Raw genomic sequence first — 8,874 nt, forward strand, 5'->3', positions numbered from 1 at the left:
TTGCTTATTTATAAAAATAATAATAATACTTCTAAAGAATGCCAATAAGCTAACTGGGTAGTGACATGTGGGTCATTGTGTTGATTTCATGCAAGGGGGAACACATGACACAAAATAGTTGAGTAGGAACACGTGTGATAGTGTCAAAACATTAAAATGATGAACAAATGCCAAACTATCATGCAAAAAAGTAGTGTATAAGGCTTAAATTATATACTTGTATCATCAAGGACCAAAATAGAAGGAAAAACAAAGAGTAGTGTAACTCAAGTTTCAAAACAACACAAACCTCTTTTTGATCCTATGCAGTAGTCGAGACGCCCTGTTATGAAAACAATTTAAGGACATAAGACACATTCTACCAAATATTATATTGTTCAAAATCAATGCTTAGATATGTCAATATAGAAATTAATTGTGTACCTAATAACTGAAAGTCTTAATAATATAGGAAAAAAATTTGCATGCAAATCCAAAATGCATAAACATCTCATCAGAATACCAAATGTCCCAAGCCTGTACTTGTAGATGTACTGAAATATTTGAACATCAAGGCATTAAATGGACCCAAAGGTGGTTCACTAAGAATTTTTCAACGAAAGTAATAACATAAATAAAATTTATGCACCAGTCATAAGTGTGCTTTTTCTTAAACGTATTTTAACTAAAACAAACAATATTAAAAACAAAAATAGATCGGTTGTTAAACAAAATTTCTGAACAATGAAATCACGATTGTACTCGTTCTTCATCATCATCATCCTTGCAGGCAAACTTCAAAAAGTACCCATGCCTTTAAATAGAAGAGGTCGGTAAGACGACGAACCATAGGATGTCAAATCTTTTTTCTAATCAGTTGAAGGGCTTTGAGTTTCATCGCATATACCTTCATCAGATTTTTCATCCAATTTTCCAAGATTAGCAGAGTTAAGACAGTCAAAGCCAAGAGGGACCTTGATGGTCTTGGAGGGGTTCGATTCCACCACTTTGTGTCTCAGTAACACCAAAATTTATGAACCAATTTGGTTGAGTTTGGGAGTTTCTGCGTTTGGCGAGGAGTGGTATGGCACAGTTGAGTAAGGGGAGGAATTGGAGGGTGGATCTATTATGGTCTGGTGAGGGATCGGAGGGTGGATCGATGGTCTTGGGTGATGGGATTGGAGGGTTTCTTGTGTCTGGGCCAACAATTTGGTGAAGGGATGGAAGTAATCACTATAATTTAGCACATGTTTATTGATTTTGTATTTAATTTTTAATAATTTTTTACTTACATAAGAGGTAATTAAAATATAAATTATTAAAAATGAGGGTGAGGGTATTTTTGTACTTTTTATAATGAACTTTGACGGTGTTAAGAAATCCAACTCTGATAGGGAGTGTCCGGGTAATTTTTAAAAAAGTTTCATCAACGGGCAATAAGACCAAACCTCAGGGGAGGTCAGGGTAATTCACCCTTAATAAAATTAAGAACTTCATTTAACAAGATTATGATTATGCTCCATATAATAAAAAGAATAGTGGTAGGGGCAGTCGCCTATGCGACTGTCCATTCACACTCGCTCTTCTCATTAGTCACTTTTTAATTTATTAATTAGTTGTTTCCTATTTTTATTGAACATTAAAAACACAACCATTTAGAGGTAAAACTACCCTTTTAAGCATTGCCTTTCTTATCTAGCATCTCTCAATCCACATACATTTGTGTAAGTGTACATATATAACAACTAACATAATGGATTTTTTCCATTATTTTTCACGCAAATCATATGCATTGTGAATGTATTCTTTATATATATATTTTTCATAATGCGAGTTTTTATAATTATAAATTTTAATTGAAGTAAAATTATGAAATTGAGTTTTAGTTGAAGTAAAATTGTGAAGATCTAAGATAATCAGCGTTTAGAGATAAGTAATGTTTGATAAGATTAATTTATACACACACACACATACATACACACACGCATAAAGAAAACAAAGAATTGGGTATTTTTGTCCTAAAATTACTATGTTTTTAATGCTGCATGAGAATAGGAATTAATTAATTAATAACTTTAGGAGTAGCCAATGAGGAGACGAATGCAAATTGATAGTCGCATAAGCGATTGCTCCTAGCACTCCTCTATAAAAAATTGTCACCAGACCGATCGTCTAGTGGACTCTTTGGCATAGAAGTTGGTTTGTGTGGTCAACCTCTAGGTCTAGAGTTCAAGGATTGGTGTTCAAAGAACTGAGCGAAAAAATAAAATATATATATATATATTTGCCACCAGACGTGGTTAAGGGATGGAACAGGATTATATAATGAGTAGGCCGTCACAACAGTTAATTTTTTTCAACAGTAAAAAACATTATCAAGACCAAAAGCAACTTTCAACTCTGAAATTCAATAGACCACCTCTTTATATGAGTAATGGCCGATAATTTAAATCTCAAGACGCTATCAGTTGTATCATTGTAATTATTTTTACTTTTCACAAAATTTACAACCACAAATGCAAATTGAATTTTTTATTTTAATATGCATTTTCCCAAAAATCACACACTAATGACTTAAACGTCGGTAATTAGTATACCCACAAAGTAGCATATGTAAACTTGCTAAACTAAGGGAAAGGAGAACTTGAGATTGATTTTAGCTAAGGTAAAAAATTAAAAGTTTCAAGAAAAGATGATGAAATTAAAGAAATATGAAAATTTTCCTTGATAAATTATTGAATGAAAGTCATCTCAAAAGTCTAGGTTTAAAAGAATATACTACCTCAGTCCCATTATAGATGTCCACTTTCAAAATTCACACATTTTAAGACACTAGCTTTTATTACATTGGCAGAGGATATATATCCAAATTTATCCCTTTTAAATGTTATTCTTTGATGGGGTCCATCATTTTGAGACATTAATGTGTTTTATCTTTTAGGGGTAAATTAAGAATGTTATAAAAAAATTAGTGCATTGGTTTTTGAAATGGGGCAACTATTATGGGACAGCCAAAAATAGAAAGATGGCCTACTAATATGGGACAGAGGGCGTATTAATCTCAGGGATAACATACTTTTGAAGGGTTAAGGAGGGCAAGATTAAAAGGGTAGAGGAGATTATGAAAGGCTTTAGGACTAGATGGCATCCCTATTAAGGTTTGGAAGTATTCAGGGGATGATGGCATGTCATAGACTCTTAGCTAACAAAGAAGTTTAAGAACATAATAACAAATAGAGAGCCTGAGAAGTAACACAACAATACTTTAATATTAGGTAGTAGCATATTTTATCGGCAGGATGTAACTTTTATGACGGAATGACGAGACTTGTGAACCAAGGAGGGAAGGTAACCAGATAGTATCTGGAAGCAGCAAGACCCCGGCAACTTCCGACAGTCTGACCATGAAATTGACAGCATTGAGAGGAACAAGCTTCAGAGCGGATGTAAAGGAGTGACGAAGCGAAAGGAGTTTCTCCAAAGCATCCTAATTGGGAACTTTGAAAGGGTGGTGGGGAGCCCGGAAATCATTGCAAAATGAGTTGAGGGCTTGGAAGGTGGCTGGAGGAGTGGGGGTTCCACCACTGTTTTGACTCTTTGCAGTTATTCCGATGGTGGTCACGACGCCAGGCTGGTACAGTTTCGTCAGAGGGGAAGGAGAGAATGGAGGGATGCCATTCTGGAATTGGATGTGTGGGCTTTCAAAGTGAGATGTTCTGGAACCTGGAGGACGAGAAAAGAAAGGAGGATTGGTCTCGATGAGAAGAAGTTGGTGATATAAGAGGGATGGTGGTGTGATAACGGAGAGCATGTGAGTTGAAGAAGAGGGGCCTATTCAACCGGATAGCTTTGACAAGGGTGAGGTCACGAGAGTTGTTACCAACCAAGCTTCACTCACCGGTAGAGAATAGAAGCTTCTTATTCTGGAGAATGAAAAATCAAGGAAAGGTGGGGGTGGGGGGCACATGGAGAGGGGAAGAAAAAATGTGTTGCAGAGGAAGGGGTGGGTGGGTGGGTGGGAGGAGACAAAGTATCTCACACAAGTCCAAGGCTCTTGGACGGGAGAAAAAGGAAAGGGGAACAAGTGGCAAGATACTCTCGAACGGTTTAGTGGGCAGGGGTATAGCTATGTTATAATGTTCCTACATGTCAAGAGGGGTTGAAGGGCATAAGAGGAGGGTCACATGCCAGAGATAAGGAGACTCCAAAAAGGATGTTGGCTAAAAACCAAGTAAAGTAGATGGACCTCGCTTCTATATGGTGGGAATGATTGGCCAATTGATTATAAGAGGTGAAGAAAATAGGCAGGCCAATATTGGGACTATATCTCAAAAAATAGGGGCCACTTTGCAAGTTCAAACAACAAAGGAGAGAGAGGCTCTCTGATAGAGGCCCAAATCCAAAGATTCAGGTAGTGGGAAGAGCGAATAAGGTCGTGGTTCATGAGCTAGCTAAAATGGATCAAGCCCAACGTGCAACAAACAGATCTAGATGATGGATGTGGGCCAAAAAAAGTATTGACCTGCTGCACTCCCCACTAAACCCAAACCAACTGGTAGCTAAACAAGTTTCAAACCCAATTCTCTTTCTTCACTCTGTGACCGAAAGTGCCGATAGAGACATGAGGCTGCAACTTAGAAATTGCCAAAAAAGGGCAGTAGAACAGTGCAATCACACATCGGAGAGAGGTGTGCCAAAAGCCATGGTAGGCGAAGTACAAAATACTGATCTGAGACCAAACGGATAAGAAAGAAGAGTGACCCAACGCGTCAACCAAGGGATTCATTTGCAGCTTGGAAGGAAATCAATTGAGGCCTTGCTAGTGGAATTAAAGAGCCACACTGTGTTGGGAAATTCAAATAACCCAATCAATGAAGTCAGTTGTTCGGGGTCTAAGGATTTTATAAAGATGATGAAGTTGGCAAAGTCGAGGATGAGATTCTCAATCCATACTTTGCATAGAAAAGTTGCGATATGGATCGGAATGCAAGTCTCTTTCTGCGATAGTGTCATAAATGAAGGAAAGTGATTTGGTGGGTCTGCACACTCCATTGGCAATTATGAGGCTGTTCAGAGAGGAAACTCAAATACCAAGACCGATTATAGAATATTAAACTGAAGATTGGTTAAGGAAAATATTGGAGAGATGAGTCTAGCTTTGGGGCATACCTACGGAAGGAAGAGAAAGCCGATGAATTGTTCCATTCTATTGAGATCGAGTGGAAAGTGGTAAGAACTTAAAAGAGAGAAATATATATATATATATATATATATATATATATATATATTGATAAGACTTAAAAGTGAGAAAAAATAAATATAAAAATAAAAATCCAACTTAAGGAGGGGAGAAATTATTGGTGAAGACATTCCTTCGTAAGTGAGATGCCCAATTGGCATGCTTGCAAGAATCTAAACTGGTGTGCTCTTCGAACGGGATAGTTGTTGGGAAATGGGGATTTTCAAAAAAGGGAACCATGAATTTAAACCTAGACCTTGTTCATGTGTACAATTTTCAATTAAATGAAAATAGATGATGCTCTTACTTAGATACAAATAGAGACATGGATTCTTGCCAAGAGATTTGAGAAGATCTCTACACAACTCTTCTACTATGGTAGTTCTTTAATCCTTGCCTCTTCCTTTGATCCAAGCTTGTTCGTGGAATCCCCTTGCCTTCAAGATTCGGCCCTATGACCTCCTTTATGGAATTCCCACAAAGCCATTATTTGAGCGAACATGAGATGCACAAATGAACCCTAGACAATAGTTAGTTACGAAGAGTTGATTATGAGTTATTAAATGGTAAAATGAACAAAAAAATCGAAATTGGAAGAACTGTTCCTAAAGGACCCAACGAATTTCTAATTCGAATTAGAGGACCTTTTTTAATTGATTCTTTATTTGTGATATTTGATATATGTTGGGCTACTACACTTTCTCTATAATTTATTCCATTCCACCGTATGATATCTCTACAACACCTCCTTTATATATTGGCTTCTTGAGGTGTAAATAACACTTCCTACAACGAATTAAAGGGGGTTATATCAATCAACCTTTAGCACTTGGATTGCCCCTATCATCAACTACATATCATTTGTCTTTTCCTCGTCTCAATCCCGATGAGCTTGAATCCATAGATTGGGTTAGGGGTGGGGATTGTTTGGGCTTACTTTCTTCGCGGGTCCAATAGACTAATAATTGACTTGTTCAATCACTTTTGACCCTATTCAATTAACCCATTAATTAATACCACTATATAGAATTAATTGTTTTAAAAGTGATTTCCACGAAATCAATTTGCATAATAATCACTCTATACTTAAGCTATTTGATAATTATAGCCATCAAGCTGACCGCTTAATTAATCCATTTATTACGACCATGTACCATAACACAATTTTCGCAATTTAGATATCCCAGATATGAACGCCCCCATAAACATATAATTACTTGTGTATTCAAGTGGACACCTCGATTCAAATACCGAACAAACCAATACACTTCATTCACCAATTATGTATAAAGCATCTCATAAACCAACATTGGACAAACATGTCTTACACAATCCATTAAAGCTGCGATGGTAGGGCATACAAAACGATCTCTCTTTGGAAGGTAAGTTTGTTAAGTAGGTGGCATAGGAGGTCAGTAGCAAAGGTTGACATGTGAAAAGGAAGATTCTCTCTCCCTCTCTCTCTTTTGCTCTCACTTGAGGAGGATGGATCTCAATGGGTTTCTTGGGGTTCGATGCCTAGGTAGAGGATGCGGAGAGGTGATTGTCATGGGAGGAATTGGCGTATGTTCAACAAAGGTGGAATGCCCCCTGGTGTGTGGGTAGTGATTTCAATGTGGTTAAATTTCCATTTGAGAGGTCTTTCCATTTGAGAGGTCTTCGAGGTGGGGGCCTCATTTTCTCTCTACTTTTGTCTAAGGAAATGGAAAAAAAAAAGGAGATGTAGAAGCTAAAGATGGGGTTTAAAAACATCCACAAATCACCTCTGTCTCGACCAAGTGACGGCCAAGTAGCAATGATTTTTGCTCCGTTCAAGATCACAACTTATCTTGGTCTCGCCCTCAACCAGTCAAGTTTTAAAACTTGGCTATTGCAGTTGTGCAGGCACTAATATGCCGGCCTGTAATAAATTAGCATAATAATAGTACACAATAATTTTAAATCACAATGTGAGTTAAAATTAAAGCACCAAAGTGAAAAAAAAATAAATAAATAAATAAATAAATAAATAAATAGTCATGAAAATCTACCATATGGCAAAGCCATGTAATCCGTAAGGGCACTAATTTAGCTTAATAGACAAGTCTAAGCAATATATAGACTACTTGAGCCCATATCTTCATTCCTTTGACACCCACCCTCGACATAAGAACAAAATATGCTTCAACTCCGCACAAAAATTAAACAGTGAATATTTTCAAATAGCATTTTAGATCTCAAGTCAAGCTGCCCATTTTTCTTACTATACTTCCCAACCTCCATTTCGTTTTGCTTGCTTTAACTTCCAAAAGAGTAAGATGAATTCCAAAAATTTCATGAATTTTTTTTTTTAGTTGAGTATAAAAATTGGAAGTAGAAAATAAATAATAAAATTGACAACCGCCTTCCTGGATAAGTGGGGAATGTTTTATTGATGATGGTTACTCACATTGGTATTTTTCAGACACTAAACAAATATCCTTTTCTTTTAAAATTGTTACAAACATGATGACAATTGCAACGTTAATTTTTTAGTCTAATAAATTAACCTGTCATCAATGCAGATGATACTAAAAAACAAGCATCACAAATCTAAAGTAAAGTACCTTGGGTAAAAGATTTCAACTCGTTGACCAAAATGATGACCCCAGTCGCAAAAGCAAACGGTCTTAGACATTAATAATGAGAAACAATTTTCAATCAAAACAACCATCATGATGCTTAAACAGCAACATGAATCAGCATCATTAAAAGGCGAAAAAAATAAGATCAGCAATTTTTCAGGGCAACATGGATCTCGATCAAGGTCATAAAAGGAAGAAGAAGAATACAAATATACACAACAACCAACAATCTGTAAATCAAAGAAACATACACACAGAAAAACAAAATCTTTAGTGCATACAGCTAAAATGAGCTCTGCAGCCATAACAAACACAAACAAACTTTGAAAGCAGAAACTTTAGTGATAGAGCAACAGAGTAAAACATACCCGCCACCAACTTGCTCCGCAGCAATACATCCAGCCAGAAAGTACAACCCGGTAAAAACTGTTGAGGTACAAAAGGGCAAGCAAACTTACGAAACCAGTTTTATAATGAATGAATTTGATAAATATGAGTCACAACAAAGACACAAGCTCTCAGGGAAACTTACCGCTACCAAGGGTTTTTATAACTACACTTTCACACATCTTGTTGGAACTCCGCAAGCAATCATTCCACAAAAAAACAAATTTTCAAACCAAGAAAAAAGTATCCATATATTAAAATTAGGGTTTTATTTCTTGAAAAACATGAATTAAAAAAAATATAATATAAAATTGTAAGAAGGAAAGGAAACACAAGCGTACAAACAAATCAAAAACCCTAGGCAGAGCAGTAGGCAGAGACTGGGTTTCCGTCCCTAAAGGTGCGTTTGGATAACTATGAGAGAAAAGAAAAGAAATGGTAGTATTAGTTAGGAGAGAAAAGAAAAGAAAAGTAATAAATTTTATTCATGTTTGGATAGATAGGAAAGAAAAGGAAAGAAATGATACTTATTATTATTTGGATAAGATAGATGAGAGAAAAGAAAAGAAAGGATAATGACCAAATTACTATCCTACCCTTTCATAATATCCCTAATTCTCCCAAACCATTTTATGTCGCCTTAAAGCAAGTATCCATTGTTCATTT

At 36.2% G+C, this 8,874-nt stretch overlaps 1 long non-coding RNA gene across 1 annotated transcript; it reads right to left on the minus strand.

The window, feature by feature from the left end:
- Positions 1-263: 263 nt before the first annotated feature.
- LOC132304167 (uncharacterized) lies at positions 264-8,408 on the minus strand. Its single transcript, XR_009481517.1, has 3 exons — positions 8,354-8,408; positions 8,190-8,247; positions 264-322 (listed from the first exon to the last, which is right to left on the minus strand). It is a non-coding gene; the product is annotated as an uncharacterized LOC132304167 (long non-coding RNA).
- Positions 8,409-8,874: the final 466 nt, after the last annotated feature.

The sequence above is a fragment of the Cornus florida genome, unplaced genomic scaffold (genome assembly GCF_030987335.1).
Source record: "Cornus florida cultivar Cherokee Brave unplaced genomic scaffold, ASM3098733v1 CherokeeBrave_3.0.0_Hap2_Chr04, whole genome shotgun sequence".
In the NCBI taxonomy this organism is placed as follows: domain Eukaryota; kingdom Viridiplantae; phylum Streptophyta; class Magnoliopsida; order Cornales; family Cornaceae; genus Cornus; species Cornus florida.